At 38.9% G+C, this 22,452-nt stretch overlaps 1 pseudogene; it reads right to left on the reverse strand.

The window, feature by feature from the left end:
* Positions 1-1,702: 1,702 nt before the first annotated feature.
* Positions 1,703-4,463, reverse strand: LOC101038321 (E3 ubiquitin-protein ligase pellino homolog 1 pseudogene; annotated as a pseudogene).
* Between the last annotated feature and the right edge of the window lie 17,989 nt (positions 4,464-22,452).

The following is a 22,452-nucleotide window of genomic DNA, read 5'->3' on the forward strand; positions in this document are numbered from 1 at the left end:
CCCCACAGCAGGTGTCTGTGTCCCCAGAGCAGGTGTCTGTCCCTCCCCAGCAGGTGTCTGTGCCCCACAGCAGGTGTCTGTGTCCCCACAGCAGGTGTCTGTCCCTCCCCAGCAGGTGCCTGTGCCCCACAGCAGGTGTCTGTGTCCCCACAGCAGGTGTCTGTCCCTCCCCAGCAGGTGTCTGTGTCCCCACAGCAGGTGTCTGTGTCCCCACAGCAGGTGTCTGTGCCCCACAGCAGGTGTCTGTGTCCCCACAGCAGGTGTCTGTGTCCCCCACAGCAGGTGTCTGTGTCCCCACAGCAGGTGTCTGTGTCCCACAGCAGGTGTCTGTCCCTCCCCAGCAGGTGTCTGTGTCCCCACAGCAGGTGTCTGTGTCCCCACAGCAGGTGTCTGTGTCCCCCACAGAGGTGTCTGTGTCCCCACAGCAGGTGTCTGTGTCCCCACAGCAGGTGTCTGTCCCTCCCCAGCAGGTGTCTGTGTCCCCACAGAGGTGTCTGTGTCCCCACAGCAGGTGTCTGTGTCCCCCTCAGCAGGTACCTGTGTCCCCACAGCAGGTGTCTGTCCCTCCCCAGCAGGTGTCTGTGCCCCACAGCAGGTGTCTGTCCCTCCCCAGCAGGTGTCTGTGCCTTGCTGCTAGGGCTGGTGTCTGTGTCCCCCCAGCAAGTGGTAGTGCCTCTCCTGGCAGGGCCCACACAGAAGTCTTCTATCCCTTGGGCCTTCTCCTTAGAAAGCCAGTGACACTGCCTGACCCCTTCTCTGCCAGGACAACTGGTTTCTAAGGTGAGTGCCACTGGGGCAAGTGCTCCTGTGGAGAGTTCTCCTGTGGTGAGTACCCCTGGGGTGTGTGCTCCTGGGGTGAGTGCCCCTGGGGTGTGTGCTCCTGGGGTGAGTGCCCCTGGGGTGTGTGCTCCTAGGGTGTGTGCTCCTGGGGTGAGTGCCCCTGGGGTGTGTGCTCCTGGGGTGAGTGCTCTGGGGGTGAATGCTCCTGCAGTGAGTGCTCCTGGGATGAGTGCTCTGGGGATGAGTGCTCCAGGGGTGTGTGCCCCTGGGGTGAGTGCTCCAGGGGTGTGTGCCCCTGGGGTGAGTGCTCCTAGGGTGTGTGCTCCTGGGGTGTGTGCTCCTGGGGTGAGTGCCCCTGGGGTGAGTGCTCCTGGGGTGAGTGCTCTGGGGGTGAGTGCTCCTAGGATGAGAGTGCCTCTGGGAGGGAATGTTCCTGGGGTGAGTGCTCCAGGGGTGAGTGTTCCTTGGGTGAGTGCTCCTAGGGTGAGTGCTCCTGGGATGAGTGCTCCTGGGGTGAGTGCTCCTGGGGTGAGTGCTCTGGGGATGAGTGCTCCAGGGGTGAGTGCTCCGGGGATGAGTGCTCCTGGGGTGAGTGCTCCTGGGGTGAGTGCTCTGGGGATGAGTGCTCCTGGGATGAGTGCTCCTGGGGTTAGTGCTCCTGGGGTGAGTGCTCTGGGGATGAGTGCTCCAGGGGTGAGTGCTCCTGGGGTGAGTGCTCCAGGGATGAGTGCTCCTGGGGTGAGTGCTCCAGGGATGAGTGCTCCTGGGGTGAGTGCTCCAGGTGTGAGTGTTCCTGGGGTGAGTGCTCCTAGGGTGAGTGCTCCTGGGGTGAGTGCTCCTAGGGTGAGTGCTCCGGGGATGAGTGCTCCTGGGGTGAGTGGATTAAAATCAATTACATTTCTTTGAAAAGGGGGTAACAGCAGTTACTGATACATCACAACAAATAAACTTATAATACATCTTTCCTGACATGCATTTCCTGAGTGAACCCAAATGATCATTTTTAAAAACAAGGAAATTTCAACAGTTGAAGTAAAATAAAATAGTTCATGACTTCTAAGCAACAAGTTTTGTTTTTTTAAAAACAAAAAGAAAATTCAGAACAGTGTTGTAATAGGATAAAGTAAAGCTATGCTACCATATGTAAAACTTTGCTACAGTCAATTAAGTATTAAACAACTTTTCAAACTAAAGGAAAACAAATCAAAATATTTTAAAAAAAGACTGTCTAATCTAAGTGTACTGGTTTCTACAAGTGTCAAAAAATGATTTGATGTAGTGCAACTGTCTATACTTGTGGTGCCTTTGAAAAAAGGGTGGGAAGGAGGGGAGAGAAGAAACTTGTTTTTCTTCCAGAAGGAAAGGACATACTGGAATTAGAGAACAAACAGACCATGCGGTGGTCACTCCACACTGCAATCATTGGTGCTCAGCTGCATCTGCCAAGCAAACATTTGCTTCAATCTCACTGTGGCAATCCCTTAGGATTCAAACCCAGAGTTAAGGCTGGTCTGCTAAAAGGGGGCCCTATTGTCATTCAACCCTTCAGATCTCTAGATTTCCTAATGCCTGAATAAAGCCAAATACAGAAAAATTACTTAAGCATTTCTTTTTCTAAAAGCAAATCATGTCACTCTCCTTTCTTGCTAATTTATACTTTTTCTTATGGGAAGGACTTTTTTCTAGGAACAGTGAACAGATGAACCACAGTTTACATCCAAAAAATAAACTTGCCAAATGTTGCTGATACTACAAACAGATTAGTTATCATGGGAGAAAAATAGATAATCTAGATTAAATTGCATATTCAAAGGAGCATATAAAATGTTTCTTAGCATTAAGTTTTTGTTATAGTACTACGCTTGAGAGAAACATTAAGAAAAAGTCTTTCCTAGGTATCTTCAATGTGATTAAAAACAAACACCTTTCATACATGGTAATTAATATGAATTTGGTCTTACAAATTACAAAATATTCTAATTTACCAAATTATTTAGACTGGGGTGGGGAAGGAGGCTCTCTGGTCCTTCTTCCTAACTTTGCAAATCCTTAAGCTAGGTGCTCACTAAGCTACCATTCACACCAAGGGTGTGCCACCATCGTTACCATGCTACTCTATCAAGAACATTCTAAGGTATTTTCTATAATAAAGATAAATAGAAAAAAGTTAACATACATGTTGCTGTATTTTACAATGTTTGCAACAAACTGTAAACTAACATAGTTTGAACCAACAGTACTCTCAGTTACACAAAACAATTTCAGCACTGAGGATGGGTGATTCAAAAACACTAAAATGGAGGCATCAAATTAGACTATGTCTTTTTCTCCTCAAAATATACTCTCAAAACTCAGAATTCAGAAGACTGGTGCCTTCAGAAATTCCTTTGCTTGAGTTTCCCAGATTTTTGCTCAGAAATTGCTTCTATTCATTATAAATGTTTAAAAAAATTCGTCATCTTAATGCAAATGACCAGAGCAGAAAAACTGTGATGTGGACAGGTTTGAAAACCCAACTCACTTAGCTTATAAATTTATAATGTAGTCTTGGAGGACAATAGTCTGTTAGTCTAGAGGTCCTTGAAAAATAAGTCTGATGTTGCCTTGTTCAGTGGCCAACTGATGTGCACAAAAGGGACAGGTTGCATGAAAAGTATGAGTACCATGAGGAAGAGGGATCTAGGACCAATAGGCAGTTGTCTTTTCTGAACCCACACAGGCTAAACGCATGGGTTGGAGGGCCGGCGTCCACATAAAATCCAGCTTCACATCCACACCACAGAGGAACATAGGGACCGACAGACCCACACATAGGACATTCACGATCTTTTCCATCACGTTCTTCTTTGTTTCCCCAGTTATGATAGCCATGTACATGGCAGTTTAGATACACCCCTGGTTGTTTTTCATCTACATCTTTCCTTTTCATACTAGGAAATGCTAGGGTGTTGAACCCTACAGGGCACGAGATCGTGCTGCATTGATTTCCTGTCTTAAAGCTTCTAAACGCTTCGCTGTAGGAACGTGGGAAAGGCCTTCTGCAGTACTCCATAGCAACGCTGCACCACAAAGGTCGATTAACGAGCCATCTGGTAACTGATTGGTTTCCATTTCCACCGTTTTTCCTCTCTGCTGAGCTGTTCTGGTTTCATGCAGGCTAAATACATTTCCACACACTGATATCTCTCTCCATAGTACAGGCTTGGAGTCTTCTGTGAACCCACTGTGTGGATGCATTATAAGAACGCCATTAGTGGTCAAGCCATCCATCTGCCCATCTGATGTCTTCCATTTGGCAGCCTTTTCCCCAAGAAAGATGTTTTTTGATGAGTCAAATCCTGCAGCATAAATCCGTGCTGTAAAGGGAGGATTCTGTTCACATATCATTCTACAGGCAAATCTTGATAGAGTGCTTTGTACTGACTGTGTATCAGAATTACTTTGACTTCCAGGAACTGTGAGTTACTACAAAATCAATGGGGCTTTCAGTTGACCGGCCAATCTGAAACGTACCAGTGTTGTTGTCATGAGTATATTCAACCACCAGAGTCCGGGCCGAGATGAAGTGTATGATATGCTATGCTGGTGCCTAGAAGCAATATGCACAGTGCTGGGCGTCACCCCATTTGCCTTAGGTCTTTTAAACAAAGCAAACCTACTTTTCCTCCTTCCTCTATGGCCATTTGGGAGAGACCCTTTATACCCTAAGACAATGAGTTCCCCACGGTTTACTGGTGCTTTAGATGGATGATTTTCTTGATCAGGAGAAAACACGAGCTTGGCTGTCTTTCTCAAATCTGCGTTCACTGGTCAGGAGCTCTGGGACACCTTTTGCATTATTTCCGGGCAGTTGCTGGAGGCCGGGATCCCAGCGCCGCCCCCGCCACCCGAGGCGAAAGGGTGAAGCGCCGCGCGCGGGGAGCGCGAGCAGACAGCCCGGCGCTCCGCGGCCGCAGGCCGAGCCCAGGGAGGGAAGGTGACCGCAGAGCCGAGCGCCGAGGAGCCGCGGACGCAGGGAGGGGTGTGGGGCGGCTTTGCGGTGCGCCCCCGAGGGCCGGGGACCCCTTCGACCGCGCCGCTCGGCTGGCGCTGCTGCCGCTGCTGGAGGCGGCGGCGCCCCCAGACCGTCCGGCCGCCCCACGCCGCCTCCGGGTCACTGAAACGCGCTCTCAGGAAGGGGAGGGGACTAGCCGGAAGCCGGGGACTGAGGGCGGGGGCGGGGCCGTGCCACAGCAGGAGGCGGGGTCGCTGCGCCGAGTGCGCTCTTGGGAATTGTAGTTCCCCGGCTGAAGAAAAAAGGGATGCCTTGTCCGGCACCCGACCAGGCTCGCTATTTTTCTAAGTATTGCATCTTGAGACTGCAGCAATTTCTTGGTAAGTTAACTTCAAATAATATTTTTTCCTCAAATATAGGATTTTAAGCAATTATTGTTATTTTCTCTTTGACATCAGTATCAAATACCTTTTTGTTTTTGCCTTTAATAGTCTTGGCATTTTAAATCTTCCTTATCTATGGTGGATTCAATACCTGAATTAGACAGAATTAGATTAAATTGCAGTAACAGACAAACTCTTACATCTCAGTGGGTTAGCACATAATAGTTTGATTTTTGCTCATAGAAAATCTACTTGTAAGTTCAGACACTCTCCAGAACAGCTCCCTAGCAAACAGTGAATCAGAGAACCAGTTGCTTTCCTCTGGTGACTCTGCCATCACCAATGTGGTTTTCAGGGTCATACCGATGGGGAAGGAGGTTGCATGTGACTCTTACAGCCAGGACCAGGAATGGTGTTCCTCACTTCTGCCCATGTTCCTGCTTTAAATGCAAAGCAGGCTGAGAAATGGGAAGGCCCATGTGGATATTAACGGTCTCTCTCATATCTTCATATGGAAGTTGAAGTGGTTTTTGTAATATTGAACAAAAGAGAGTAATTCAACTTTTGGCAGATACTCTACTACTGCATAGTCTCTTAGTGTGTTTCAAGTATACCTGGAAATGAGGAAAAGCTGAAAAGGGCCTAACTTTGAAAATTCTTTTCTACTGTCATCAGGCCTAGAGAAATTTTTCTCTGCATGCTTGAATGTCTCCTAAGTTTACTTTTTAATAAAAAATTAGGATGGCAGTAAAAAGTGTTAAAAAACAAAAAAAAGTAAACATTTTAATACAGCAGATTCATTGGCTGGGAAGGCAAGGAGTAATGTTCTAGTTGAAAACAAAGGAGTCATTCAAGATATTTCCTTACCAGAAAAAAAATCCTAGAGAATAAATTTTTATTACCCCCATGAATCTCCCTTCCACCTTTGTGTGTATTTCCGTGTGGTCCTCTCCTGGGACTGCCTCCCCATTCTCCTCTGCTCCCCATGCATTGGTGATCACCCTAGGCTCTGCTTTGGTGAAGCCTTTTCCAGCCCATCTAAAGTCAATTGTCTTTTCATTCTTGACTCCCATTGTCTAAACCACATACTTCACCTTATCTTCTTGCTTATTGTTTATGTCTCCTACTCATTCAATGTTGAAACAAACAAAAAATCATCCCTGAAATCATCTTGATTAGCAAATATCCATTCCTCTTGTTTTAGTCTCACTGCCAATGGAAGAGATGTGACCATAATTTCCGTGTAAGAGCCATATTTGGTGTATTCAATTACTTTTTATTCTTCCCTTCATCAGTTGAATAACCATCTTAGACAGAGCTACATATGCTCTTTTTAATCAACTTTTATTTTAGATTCAGGAGGTACATGTACAGTTCATTTATTTTTATTTATAAAGAATAATATATTTAGCTCTAGATTCTATTTGAAGAAAAAACAGGATTAGCCTTTCTATAGGAAAGTGAACAAAATAACAAGCTGGAAGGTTAGTTTGTTCCAGTAATAAACATTCCCCAAGCATATGACCTTGTTGCACCTGAGAAATAAGGCAGCTATAAGAAATTGATGATAGAAATGAGGTTCACACTGGATTACGCCTGTAATCCCAGCACTTTGGGAGGCTGAGGCAGGCGGATCACGAGGTCAAGAGATAGAGACTATCCTCGCCAACATGGTAAAACCCCGTCTCTACTAAAAATTCAAAAATTAGCTGGGTGTGGTGGTGTGTGACTGTAGTCCCAGCTAGTCAGGAGGCTGAGGCAGGAGAATTGCTTGAAGCAGACAGGTGGAGGTTGCAGTGAGCTGAGATCGCGCCACTGCACTGCAACCTGGCGCCTGGCAACATAGTGAGACTCTGTCTCAAAAATAAGTAAATAAATAAATAAATAAATAAATAAAATAAACCATGCCTCCTTTATCACATAATAAGTGATCATGTATACTAAGGCTAGTTTCTGAATGGTCTATTCTAGTCCATTGAGTACCTGGTCTATTCTTTCATAAGGATTAAAATATTTGAATTACTGTAGCTTAATAAAATGTTTTAATAACTGCTATGGCCGATGTCTTTTCATTTCTTCATTTCTCTGTTTTCACTTTTTCTTGTATTACTGATTTGTGTCCCTACCAAACCTCATGTTGAATTGTAATCCCCAGAATTGGAGGTGGGGTCTGGTGGGAGGTGATTAGATCATGGAGGTGAATCCTTTGTTAATGGTTTAGCACCATCCCCTTGCTGTTGTCCTCATGATAGAGTTCTGCAAGTTCTGGTTATCTAAAAGTGTGTAGCACCTCCCCCACACCTTGCTCATCAGGCTCTCGCCGTGTTAGAAGCCTGGCTCCCTTTTAACCTTCTGCCGTGATTGTAAGTTTCCTGAGGCCTCTCCTCTTGAGGATCCTAGCAGAGGCCAGCATCATGCTTCCTGTACAGCCTGCAGAACTGTGAGCCAATGAAACTTCCTTTCTTGATAAATCACCCAATCTCAGGTATTTCTTTATAGTGATGCAAGAATGGAGTAACAGAATTACTAAGATCATTATTTGTTCAAGTTAAAACTCTAGAATCTTTTAAGTTCATTATCCCCATAGTCAATTATGTCTTGTTTGGAATTTGATTGAATATATGAATGAATTTATAATTGTCCTGAGTGTCAATTTTTTTGCATTTAATCTTCCCTATTCAGACTCATTTTATATTTATTTACTCAATTTACATGAAGCAAATTCTAATTCTGACTTAATTTCTAACTTTGGACTCAACTACGTAGTTAAAGATTAGCTTCATGGACATATATTGTAGGATACTTTGAAAAAATTTAAAATGTATACATGAGACAAAAGATTTTTCACAAGGTAGTGAAAAACTAGAACAGTATTTCTCATTTGCTGATCAATGTCATTGAAAGGTTTTAAGCAAGAGAATAGTTCCGATTTGCCTCATGGATAGTCATCTTCCAGCCAATGGCAAGAAGAAGCAAGCAAGTTTTTCCTGAATCCCAGGTTCACAACCCACTTGTGCAGAGCTGAGCTCTCTTCTTCAGGCTTAATGAAATGATTTAGGAGACATATTTCTATTCCACATTTACACAATTCTACACTTTGAAAATGATTTATTTTACTCTCATCCACATACTCATATCTCTTTGAAAGCCAAACCGATATCTTAATCATATCTGTGCAGCCTGTTCACCGAACACAGTGCTGGGAAGTTGTGGGCACTCATTAAAACAAAGGAGTGATTGAGCGTGTCAGTGCCTGAGTGAGCCAACTTCTGTAGGTAGAAAGTTAGAGGAGAAATGGAGTAACACTAAGGTTACTTAAGCCCACGCTAGTAGGAAAAATGAGCTAGAAAAATCATTTTGACCCAAACCTGGTTTGAATTGTTTAATGTTTCACAGACACCTTAAGGAATAAGATTTTGATATTTTTCCAAAGTCAAACTAATGAGAAGGAAAAACATTTGGTTATTTATTGGGACTTTGAGCAAAACTTGTTTAAAAGTACATTTCATATTCAGCGAGCTCTAAATGGGAAATCATGGCCACTATCTTGCAAAAGAAACTGTTAACAATTATCAGAAAGGTAAATAAAAATGATCTTTGTTATAGTTTCAGTTGTGTCCCCCAAAAATGTATGTTGAAGTCCTAACCCCTGGTACGTGCGAATGTGACTTTACTTGGAAATGGCGTCCGTGCAGATGTAATTGAGATGTGAGTTAAGATAAAGTCATACTGGAGTAGTGTGGGTCCTTCACCCTGTAAGACTGGTATCCTATCAGAAGAAAGGATTTGTGTACAGAGGAAAGGTGATGCAGACAGACACACAAGGAAAACTCTGTGTGATGACGGAGACAAACACAGGAACACCAAGGACTGCTGACGGCAGCAGAAGCTACAAGAAAGGCAAGGAGCAGGTTCTCTCTCAGAGCGCTCAGTGGGATCAGGATCCTACCAATACCTTGACTTTGCACTGCGACCCTCCAGAACCAAGAGAGAGTGAATTTATGTTGTGGTAAGCCGCCCACTTTGCAGTATTCTTACGGCAGTCCTAAACAACTATTATAACCTCCAATTAAAATAGTATCTTTTCATTCGTTGGCCAAGTTTACTTAGCAAATTTTTTATTGTCTTTTAAGCAGATCCAAATGGTTGAGTGGAGGAAGAACACATGTTTTACGTATTTCCACAGAGTTTAATTTCACAATGAAAATGTCTTCTGTCATTTAAAACAAGCCAAAAAATATGAAAATCTGGCCCAGTGCAGTGGCTCACAGTTACAGTCCCAGCTATTCAAGAGGCCGAGGGAAGAGGATTGCTCAAGCCCAGGAGCTGGAGACCAACCAGGGCAACACAATGAGAACTCATGTCTATTTTAAAATATATATAAATAAGAAAATCTGAGATGTGAGGTTCAGTTTTCCATTTCTAGCCCTCTGTTACGCTTAGAGCTTATCTCACAAAGACAAATCTCTGTGTTCTTAAAGTTCTCCAGGAACCACTTTCTTGTTTATTTCTGTGGTAACAAGGAAAACTAAAGGGTGATTTGTAATAAAAAAGCAAATCTATGCGTGAATGTCTGAGTGAAGGGCTGATTTATTAATCTGTCTCACATACCCCCAAAGGGATGTTTGATTGTTATTTAATGCAAAGTAGAAGCATTGCTGAAGACCTTTCTTAGGAATCTTTTTTTTTTTTTTTTTTTTTTGAGACTGAGTCTGCTCCATCCCCAGGCTAGAGTGCTGTGGCAGGATCCTGGCTCACTGCAACTTCCATTTTCGGGTTTCAAGCAATTCTCCTGCCTCAGCCTCCAGAGTCCTGGGACTACAGGCACGCACCATCACACTTGGGTAATTTTTTGTATTTTCAATAGAAATGGGGTTTCACCGTGTTGGCCAGAATGGTCTCGATCTCTTGACCTTGTGATCTGCCCGCCTTGGCCTCCCAAAGTGCCGGGATTACACGTCTCAGCCACCATGCCTGGCCAAGAATTTTTAAAACATAAAAAGTCACTTAAACAGCAATAATATGAGAAATATCTTTATGCATTTCACTTAGTCTCAGGTGCCTTGTAAAATTTAGGAATGTGAATTAATGCAATAACAAAGAATATTCAAGATACTAAAGGCGAGGGTTCTATGTGGATTCAAGTTGTTGTTGAGCAAAGTTTTGCCTAAGAAAATCTGTGCCAAGATTTAATGTGTACTTAATTAGACAGGATGAAACTTGTCATGTCCAGTAAATGATCTCTGATTACTCAAAGTCTGTTAATGTATTAACAAAAGACTTTCATCATCAGTACACTTGAATAACACTTGTCCCAAAATACTCTTTCCAGATTACTGAGCAGCTTAATGCAAAATTAAATTGCCTTTTTGTAGCAGGCATAAAAAACCAAATTATTAAAAATAAAAGGGAATGCCTTTATCAAAGTGTGTAAGTTAAAGAGCGCTTTCCTATAAAATATTTTATAATTCATACTGGGCTCAGAGATAAGTATTATGAACTGTGGTAACTTTTTTTTTCTTTTTTTTTTTTTTTTTGAGATGAACTTTCACTCTTGTTGCCCAGGCTGGAGTGCAATGATCGCAATCTCGGCTGACTGCAACTTCCACCTCCCGGGTTCAAGCAATTCTCCTGCCTCAGTGCCCTGAATAACTGGGAATACAGGCACATACCACAACCCTTAGCTAGTTCTGCATTTTTAGTAGAGATGGGATTTCACCATGTTGGCCAGGCTGGTCTTGAACTCTTGACCTCAGGTGATCCACCGACCTTGGCCTCCCAAAGTGCTGGGATTACAGCCACTGCACCTAGCCAACCAGGGTAACTTTCTGTTTTGACAAATTTTAGATAAAAACGTAATTTTAAAAAGATAAAACCATGATTCTTAAGCAAATCTAAAAAGAACACACATCAAAGAAATAACCACTAGGGTGTTATTACCAACTCAAAGAGTGTATAGAAAGCTAAGATATTTACATACAATTAAACAAACAAACAAAAGTGTGTTAGGATAAGGGTCACATGTTAGGTATAAAACTGGTTAACATAAAATATGGTAAAAATCTTAGGTTTCTGTTCCATCGGACAGAAATTATTTATATCAGTACTTGATAAAAGTCAACCAGTAATTTTAGTAAGTTTGGAATCTTTATGATAAACAGTGAGATGAACTAAGGATATTACCCTAGATAATACTTAAATTACCCTCACTCCAAGATAGTGTTGAAAGAATGTGCAACCATCATTTTACCTTATTTTCGAGTTTCTGATAATTTTTTTCAGAGTCTCCCCTAACCAAAGATTGTTCTTTTTTAACTTATATTTTAGGTTCAGAGGTACATGCACAGATTTGTCATATAGGTAAATTGAGTGCCGTGAGGGCTTCAGGTATAATTATTTTATCACCCATGTAAAAAGCATGGTACCCAATAGGAAGTGTTTCAATCCTCACTGTTCTGTTCTCTACCCTCAAGGAGGCCCTGGTGTCTGTTGTTCCCTTCTTCATGTCCAGGTGTACTCAATGTTTAGCTACCACAAAAAGTGAGAACATACAGTATTTGGTTTTCTGTTCCTGCATTAGTTTGCTTAGGATGGTGGTCTCCAGCTCCATCAATTTGCTGCAAAGGACAGGATCACCTTCTTTCTTAAGGCTGTATAGTATTCCACAGTGTATATGTCCCACGTTTTCTTTATCCAGTCTACCATTGACAGTCATTTAGACTGATTCCATGTCTTAACTATTGTAAATAGTGCTGAAATGAACTGCATGTATGTGTCTTTATGGTAAATGATTTATATGCCTTTGGGTATATACTCAATAATGGGATTTCTGGATCAGATAGTAATTCCATTTTAAGATCTTTGAGAAATCACCAAACTGCTCTCCACAATAGCTGAACTAATTTACATACCCACCAGAGTGTATAAGCATTCCTTTTTCTCCACAACATTGCCACCATCTGATAGCCATTCTGACTGGTGTGAGATGGGATTTCAATGTGGTTTTGATTTGCATTTCTCTAATGATTAGTGATACTGAGTATTTTTTCATATGCTTTTCGGCCACATATATGTTTTCTTTTGAAAAGTGTCTGTTCCTGTTGTTTGCTCACATTTTTATGGTGTGTTTTGCTTCTTGCTTGTTAATTTGTCAAGGAAGTTCCTCAGAGACGCTGGATATTAGACTGTTACCAGATGCATAGTTTGCAAATATTTTCTCCCATTCTGTGGGTTGTCTGTTTACTCTGTTGATAGTTTCTTTTGCTGTGCAGATGCTCATTCATCTAATTAGGTCCCACTTGTCAATTTTGTTGCAATTTCTTTTGGCATCTCCATCATGAAATCTTTTCAAAAGCCTATGTTCAGAAAGGTATTTACTAGGTTATCTTTCAGGGTTTTATAGTTTTTGGTTTTACATTTAGGTCTTTAATCCATCTTGAGTTGCTTTTGACATATGGTGTAAGGAAGAGATCCAGTTTCAAACTTCTGCATATGGCTAGCCAGTTATTCCAGCACCATTTATTTTTTTATTTTTTATTGCATTTTAGGTTTTGGGGTACATGTGAAGAACATTCAAGATTGTTCCATAGGTACACACATGGTAGTGTGACTTGCTGCCTTCCTCCCCTTCACCTGTATCTGGCATTTCTCCCCATGCTATCTCTCCTCAACTCTCCACCCCCAGCTGTCCCTCCCTTATTTTCCCCAACAGATCCCAGTGTGTAGTGCTCCCCTCCCTGTGTCCATGTGTTCTCATTGTCAACACCCGCCTATGAGTAAGAACATGCGGTGTTTGATTTTCTGCTCTTGTGTCAGTTTACTGGGAATGATGGTTTCCAGGTTCATCCATGGCCCTACAAAGGACACGAACTCATCGTTTTTGATGGCTGCATAACATTCCATGATGTATATGTGCCACATTTTCCCTGTCCAGTCTATCATCGATGGGCATTTGGGTTGGTTCCAGGTCTTTGCTATTGTAAACTGTGCTGCCATGAACATTTCGTGTCCAACACCATTTATTGAATAGAGTCCTTTCCCCGTTGCTTGCTTTTGTCAATTTTGTTAAAGATTAGATGGTTGTATGTGTGTGGCGTTATTTCTGGGCTCTCCATTTTGTTCTATTGGTCTGTAAGTCTGTTTTTGTACCAGTACCATGCCATTTTGGTTAATGTAGCCCTGTAGTGTAGTTTGAAATTCAGTAATATGATGTCTCCTGCTCTGTTCGTTTTGCTTAGAATTGCCTTGGCTATTTTTTGGTTCCATATTAAAATAGATTTTTCTAGTTCTACAAAGAATATCATTGGTAGGTTGATAAAAAGAGCATTGAATCTGTAAATTACTTTTGGCGGTATGGCCATTTTAACAATATTACTTCTTCCTCTTCATGAGCATAGAATGCCTTTCTACTTATTTATGTCATCTGTGATTTCTTCAAGCAGTGTTTTGTAATTCTAGTGTAGAAATATTTTACCTCCTTTGTTAGCTACATTGCTAGGTCTTTTATTCTTTTTGTGGCAACTGGGAATGAGATTGTTTTCTTGATCAGTTCTCAGCTTGGATGTTGCTGGTATATAGGAATCCAGCTGATTTTTATACATTGGTTTTGTAGCCTGAAGCTTCACTAAAGTTGTTTATCAGATCAGGAGGTTTTGGGCAGGGAGACCAGGTTTTCTAAACATAGAATCATATCATTTGCACACAGGGAGAGTTTAACTTCCTCTCTTTCTATTTGGATGCCTTTTATTTCTTTCTCTTGCCTGGTTGTGCTGGCTAGGAATTCCAGTACTATGTTGAATAGGAGTGGTAAGAGAAGACATCTTATCTTTGTCTTATCCTAGTTTTCAAGAGGAATGCTACCAGCTTTTGCCCATTCAGTATAATTTTGGCTCTGAAGTTTTTATAGATGGCTTTTATTATTTTGAAGGATGTTCCTTTAATGCCTAGATTTTTGTGCATTTTAACATGAAAGTATTTTGAATTTTATTGAAAGCCTTTTCTGCATCTATTGAGGTGATCATGTGGTTTTTGTTTTTAGTTCTGAGTTCTGTTTATGTGGTGAATCACATTTATTGATTCATATGTGTCAAACCATGAATAAAGCCCACTTGATAATGGTGGATTAGCTTTTCTTTTTGGAATAGGTTTATTTAATATATTTTTAAAATTATTTCTATCAGTTTTTGGTGAACAAGTGGTATTTGGTTAGATGAGTAAGTTCTTTAGTGGTGATTTGTGAGATTTTGGTACGCCCATCACACAAGTGTTAATGGGAGAGGGTGTCCAAGTTCTTGGCATCTTGAACAGAGAATTAGACAAAATGCACTAACAAAGCAAGGAAGGAATGAAGCGTTTATTGAAAATGAAAGTACACTCCATAGTGTTAGAGTGGGCCTGATTATAGGGGCTCAAAGGCCCCGTTACAGAATTTTTGGTAGTTTAAATACCCTCCACTTGGGGTATGCCCTAAGTAAATGAAAAGGATGGAATAAAGTTACAAAGTCATTGACTTGGCCTACGCCCTGTGGAGAGGATATTTTCTGTTATAGCTGAAGTACGAATCAGCCCTATGTTCCCTGCCTCCAGACCCTATTTTCCAGCCTCACAAGCAGTATACACTGAGCCCAATTTGTAGTCTTTTATCCCTCACCCCCTTGCCACCCTTTCCTCACAAATCAAAGGTTCATTGTATCATTCTAAGGCCTCTGCATCCTCATAGCTTAGCTCCTGCTTTTGGGTGAGAATATACAAAGTTTGGTTTTCCATTCCCGAGTTACTTCATTTGGAATAATAGTCTCCAGTTCCATCCAGGTTGCTGTGAATGCCATTAATTCATTCCTTTTTACAGCTGAATAGCATTCTGTCATATATGTATATGCCAGTTTCTTTATCCACTCATTGATTGATGGACATTTGGGCTGATTCCATATTTTTGCAATTGCAAATTGTGCTGTTATCAAAATATCATCATCATTCTTCACAGAGATAGAGAAAAAGTCCTAAAATTCATATGGAACATAAAAAGATCCCACATAGCCAAAGAAAGACTAAGCAAAAACAAAACAAAACAAAACAAAACAAAACAAAACAAAACAAAACAAAACAAAACAAAAAACAATCTGGAGGCATCGCAGTATGTGATTTCAAACTATATTATAAGGCCATAGTTATGAAAACAACATGGTACTGGTATAAAAATAGGCATATAGACTAATGAAACAGAATAGGGAACCCAGAAATAAACCCAAATATTTACAGTCAAGAGATCTTTGACAAAGCAAATAAAAACATAAAATGGGGAAAGGACATTCTATTTAACAAATAGTGCTGGGATAATCAGGAAGCCAGATGTGGGAGAATGAAACTGGATCCTCACCTTATGCAAAAATCCTCACCTTATGCAAAAATCCTCACCTTATGCAAAAATCAACTCAAGGTGGATCAAGGACTTAAATCTAAGACCCAAAACCATAAAACTTCTAGAAGATAACGTTGGAAAACCCATTCTAGACAATGACTTAGGCAAATATTTCATTACCAAGAACTCAAAAGCAAATGCAATAATAATAATTTTTTAAAAAGATAAATAGATGGGCCTTAATTAAACTAAAGAACTTTTACATGGCAAAAGGAACAGTTAACAGAGTAAACAGACAACCCACAGAGTGAGAGAAAATCTTCACAATCCATACATCCAACAATGAATTAACGTTTTGATGTGCTGCTGGATTCAGTTTGCTAATATTCTGTTGAGGATTTTTGCATCTATGTACATTCAGTGTATTAGCCTACAGTTTTCTTTTTTTGTTCTGTCTCTGTCAGATTTTGGTATCAAGATAATGCTAGCCTCATAGAATGATTTAGGGAGGAGTCCTTCCTCCTCAAATTTTGGAAGTAATTTCAGTAGGAATGGTACCATTTCTTCTTTATACATGTGGTAGAATTTGGCTGTGAATCTGTGCGGTCTTGGGCTTTTTCTGGTTGGTAGACATTTTATTACTGATTAAATATTGGAAATCATTATAGGTCTGTTCAGGGATTCAGTCTTTTCTTGGTTCAGTCTTGGGAGGTTGAATGTTTTCAGGAGTTTATCCATTTCTGGTAGGTTTTCTAGTTTGTTTGCAGAGAGGTGTTCTTAGTAGTGTCTGAGATTCTTTTGCATTTCTGTGGAGTTGGTGGTAAACTCTCATTTTTATTTCTGATTGTCCTTATTTGGATCTTCTCTCTTTTTTTCATTATTAGTCTAGTGTTCTGTCAACCTTATCTATTCTTTCAAAAACCAGCTCCTCAATTCATTGATCTTTTGTATGTTTTTTTGCATCTTAACTTCCTTCAGTCAAATTCTGATTGTGGTTGTTTCATTTCTTCTGCTAGCTGTGGGGATGGTTTACTCTTGTTTACTCTTATGTTTCTAGTTCCTGTAGATATGATTCTAGGTTGTTACTTTGAGATCTTTTAATTTTTCAATGTGCGTGTTTAGCATTATAAACTTCCCTCTTTACACTTCTCTAGATGTGTCTCGGAAATTCTGCTATTTTCTATCTTTGTTCTCATTCATTTCAAATAATTTCTTGATTTCTGCTTTAATTTCATTGTTTACCCAAAAGTCATTCCGGAGCATGTTATTTAATTTCCATGTAATTGTATGGATTTGAGGGATTTTCTTAGTATTGGTTTCTATTTTTATTGCACTGTGGTCTGAAACTATGTTTGGTATGATTTTGGTTTCTCTGAATTTGCTGATGATCCTTTTATCCAATTATGTGGACAATTATGTGGACAATTTCAGAGTAGTTTCTATGTGCAGAGGAGAAGAATGTATATTCTGTTGTTTGCGGGTAGGGAATTCTGTAGATGTCTATCAGGTCCCTTTGGTCAAGCGTTGAGTTCAGGTCCTGAATATCTCTGTTAGTTTTCTGCCTCAGTGATCTAATACTGTCAATGCCCTGTTGAAATATCCCACTATTATTGTGTAGGAATCTATGTCTCTTCATAAATCTATGAGAACTTGCTTTATGTATTTGCATGCTCCTATATTGGGTACATATATTTAGGATTGCTAGGACTTTTTGAAGTCCTCTCATAGCGGGCTTATCATGCCTGATTAAATGAGTATTTTCAAATATTAACACACCAGGTATACTTTAATATAATTGTATCAATGTACCCAATTATATACAAGTTAAAATGAAACCAGATTTTTATTAAATAATGTAAATAACTGTATGCCATGAAAAATAAGGAGATTCAGTAAAAGTATTCTTTTTTCTAAATTCTGAAGGAGTCCACCCAAATCAGATATTTTAAAATTTTTAATGCAATACACAGAAGTAAAATCTACTAAATTAAGTTAGATATTGTATAAAAAGAAAGAGAAAGGACTTTTTTCATATTCATTAAAAATACAATTAAAATAATGCCTACCATCTTCCAAAAACATAATCACAATTTAATTTTTCTTCTGAGGTTTTTCTCTTTTTTTCAGTCCCAGTAATTCTTCTTTTGCTTGATCTTGTGTCAAGCATTCTTTTTAAGGATTTACTTCTGAACTTAAAAGAGTCTTGGAAGCCCTGCCTCAAGCCACTGGTACAATATGAAATTTGACAAAGGAATAACACCTCAGAAGATTGAATTCAAGAGTCCATTCTTTGAAATATCAAAGTTCCAAGTGTCTGCTAGGGTTCTTTCCAGACACCTTCAGCAAGCATAAAGAAGCAGAAATCTGCTTAATAATGAGATTGATTTATTAGTATAACCAATAATGTAAGAATGGAAGGGAGCAAAACTTTCTATGGGAATACCACACATAGCTGTTTCAAAGTGTTGGCAGGATCATTCTCTGAGAGTAAGAACATATTACGCATGGTGAAGGCACTGACGAATCTCTAGTGCCTTCGTATAAAGGGTACAATTTCTGAAACATTTACATTAATAACATTTTACCTATCCAAATTTAACCTATGGAAGGCTGTTTCTTCTGATTTGATCATTCTTCTCAAGTAGCTGTTATAATGTTAATGAAGTACCTAGCAAATATAGTAAAAGACATCTTAACATTTAATCTTTTAACACCTTTACTGAGGTATATTGAATACAGGAAGAACTGCATATATTTATTATGTACAATTTGATTAGTTTGGAAATACGAAAACACTTATGATACTATCACCTAATCAATGCAGAAGACATAGCCAATGTCTCCCAAAGCTTTCTTGTGTCTCTTTGTTTTTGTTGTGGTGAAACAACAATAAAGCACATTTTGAAGTGCAAAATATGGTATTGGTAGCTACAGGCACTACATCACACAGTAGATATCTAGAATTTATTTCTCTAACATTACTGAAACTTTACAATCATAGAACAACAATTCCTTATTTCCCCTACTCCCAAGGCCCCAAGAGCCGCATTGCATTCTCTGTTTCTCCTAGTTTGACTACTACTGTTATGTCATATAAGTGGAATATTCTTGTATTTGTCCTTCTACCATTGGCTTATTTCACTTAGCATAATGTCCTCCAGGTTCATGAACGTTGCTCCAAATGGCAGGATTTCCTTATCTTTAAGGCTGAATAATATTCAGTTGTATGCGTATACCATTCTTAAAATCCATTCACATGTAGATGGATGCTTGGGCTGATTCTTGGCTAATATGAGGAATGCTGCCACAATCATGGATGTGCAGATATCTTCTCAAGATGCTGATTTCAACACTTTCGAATATATAATCAGCAGTGAATTGCTGGATTATATGGTGATTCTATTTTTAATTTTTTGAACCTCCATACTATTTTTCATAGTTGCTTTCATTCCACCAACAGTGCTTAGGGGTTCTGATTTCTCCACATCTTCACTAACATTTGCTATCTTTGTTTTTTTTTTAAAGTATATTATAGCTACCTAACAAGTGTGAAGTGATACATAGTTGTAGTTTTGACTTGCATTTCCATGACAATTAATTACACTGATTATCTTTTTATATATCTGTTGGCCATTTGTATGTATTCTTTGGAGAAATGAAATTTTGTACAGACATAGAGATAGCAATTGTAAAATGTATGTGGAACCACAAAACACTATGACTAGCCAAAGTGATCTTAAGGAAAGAAAACAAAGCTGAAGGTATCACAGTTCCTGATTTCAAAATATATTACCAAGCTATCAGAACCTAAACAGCATGGTACTGGCATAAAGGCAGACATATAGACAAATGGAATGGAAAAAGCCCTAGAAATAACCTCATACATATGAGGTCAACTGATTTGACAAGGGTCCCAAGAACACACAATTTCCCAACACCATTTGTTGATTGTCTCATCAACAAATGGTGTTGGGAAAACTGGATATCTACATGCAAAGAAATGAAACTGGACCTTTACCTTACACAACGCACAAATATCCACTCAAAGTGGATTAAAAATTAAATATAATACCTCTAATTATAAAAATACTAAAAGAAAACATGGGGGAAATTTCTTGATAATGGTTTTGGCAATAATTTCTTTGACACAACACCAAAAACCCAGAAAACAAAAGTGAAAAAAAGAAAAAGAGAGAGAGAGGTAGAATCACATCAATCTAAAAAGCTTTTGCATAGCAAAGAAAAAAGCTAACAAAATGAATGGGAAATGTATGTAATGAGAAGAAAAAAATTGCAAATCATATATCTGATAATGGATTAATTTTCAAAATATATAAGGAACTCCTACAACTCAGTTGGAAAAACATCAAATAACTTGATTTTAAAACTGCCTTAAAATTTTTTTTAACATACCATTTTTGGAAGGCAAAAGAAAGAGTTGCCACTGGTTACTTCACTGAATAGTGTTTTATGGTCAAGAAATAATACTCAGTTACACTTACATAAACAAAGACAAGGAAATATTTACAAATTAACATTTGAAAAGGTAACACAACTGTAAAGTCAACACAGAGAAAAATATTCTAGTGAGACATCAAATAACTGCCATCTGAACATATTGCAAGAGAAAGTAAGTAATAATCCCATAACCCTTGTTAAGCACTCTAAAACCAGTATATCATTTAACAAAAAGAAAGTCAAATTATTTTTTGTATAAACATATTTGGCAGTAAATCTTTTATAGGCCTTTAAATGAATAAGCCAACTAAAATTGAGCCAAAAGTGACACTAGTATAAAAGGAAGAGTAAGGAAATCCAAAATAGCTCCATGCTCATGAGTTGAAAGACTTAATCAGAGTAAGATGATGATATTCCGCAAATTGATGTACCGATTCATATAACTCTATAAGAATTGCAACCATCTTTTTTACAGAATAGACAAACTGATTCTAAAATTCATTTGGATATGATAAAGTCTTGGATTAGTCACAACAATATTAAAGGGGGAAAAAAACAAAGTTAGAGGACTCCTTTCTAATTTTGAAATTTACTGCAAAAGCTGTAGCAATCTGAAGACAGCATGGTACTAGCATAAGGATAGATATACAGATCAATGGAAGAACATTGAGAGTCCATAAATAAATCCACACAGTTTTGGTCAGTTTATTTTTGAAATGGATGCCAAGAACATTTAATGGGGAAAGAATAATATTTTCAACATAAATCATGGGAAAACCAGATACCCAAATGCAAAAGAAAGATTGGAGTTGGACTCCTAACTCACATAATATACAAAAAAATTAATTGATTACAAATCCAAATGTAAGAGCTAAAATAATAAAACTCCTAGAAGGAGACATGGGTATAAGTCCTTGTGACCTTGGATTAGGCAATACTTTATTAAACATGACACCAGAAGCACGATGAACCAAAAGATGTTTTAAAATGTATTTTATTAAAACCAAAAACTTGTATATGTCTCAGGACACTATCAAGTGTGAAGAGACAACTCATAGAACAGGAGTAAGTATTTGAAAATTATATGTCTGATAAAGATCAAAGATCCAAAATATATAAAGAACTCTTACAACTCAACAATAAAAAGATAAACAACTAAATTAAAAGGCAGGCAAAGGAATTGAGCAGACATTCCTCTATCGATGATACATAAATGGTCAGTAAGCACATGAGAATATGCTCAAAATCATTACTCCCTAGGAAAATGCAAATTAAAACCACAATGAGATACTTCTTTATGTCCACTGTGGCTATCGTTCTAAAAACTAAATATAGAAAGAAAAACAAGTGTTGCCAAAAATGTGGAGAAAATGAAATGCTCATACGTTGCTGGTGGGAATTTAAAATGTTTCAGTCACTGTGAAAAATGACGTGGCAGTCTTGCAAAAAGTTAAACATTGAGCTACCCATGACCCACAGATTCACTCCTGTATATATTCCCAAGAAAACTGAAAGCATACGCTCCTGCAAAAACTTGTATACAAATATTTACAGAATTACTCACAATAGCTAATAAATGAGAATAACTCAATGTCTATCAGCTGATGAATGGATAAAAAAATGTGGCACATCCATACATTGGAATGAACATTGTTCAACATTGTTCACTCATATCAAGGAATGAAATGCTATGTATGTGCTACAACATGGATGAACTTTGAAAGCATCATGCTATGTGAAAGAAACCACACACAATAGGTCACATATATTATGATTCTATTAATATGAAATGCCCAAATAGGTAAATTCATAAAGATATAAAGTAGATTAGTGGTTGCCAGAGAATGCATGAATTAGTATTTACACATATTGAAAACAGGAAGTGACCGCTAACATGTATGTGGTTTTTTTGTTTTTTGAAGATGATGGAAATGTTCAATAATTATACAGTAGTGATAGTTACACAACACCATGAGCATACTAACAGCCACTGAATTGTAAACTGTAACATAATGAATGTTACATAATGGGAATTCATCTCCATTTAAACATTGCAGAAAAATAGCCAGCTGTGGAAAAAATTTACTGGTTTTTTTTTTTTTCAGGTTCAACGTTATAAAATAAATGAAGGAAATAGTTTCCTTTCCTGCAAACCTTATTGTACATTTATTTAGATTTTCTCTTTCACTGTCCCATTTCAGATTCTTGAAAAATCAGATATTTTAAGACAAAACTACTCTCTTTCCTTCATTTGGAACACATTTATCCTATTATCTTTCATACACAGTTATGTTTTTTGTCATTGCTGTTTCTACCATGGCCTCCACTATACATATTACTTCTAACATTCAATGAAAGAAAATAAACTGGGAGAGATCATTGAGTACTTTCTTTCCCATACAATGAATCCTAGAATGGCCCTCAAATCTGGTGCCAGCTCTTCTATGCTGCACTCTGAGAGCAGTCCTGGCTTCACAGGG

This window comes from Saimiri boliviensis, chromosome 7, assembly GCF_048565385.1.
Source record: "Saimiri boliviensis isolate mSaiBol1 chromosome 7, mSaiBol1.pri, whole genome shotgun sequence".
NCBI classification, from domain to species: Eukaryota; Metazoa; Chordata; class Mammalia; order Primates; family Cebidae; genus Saimiri; species Saimiri boliviensis.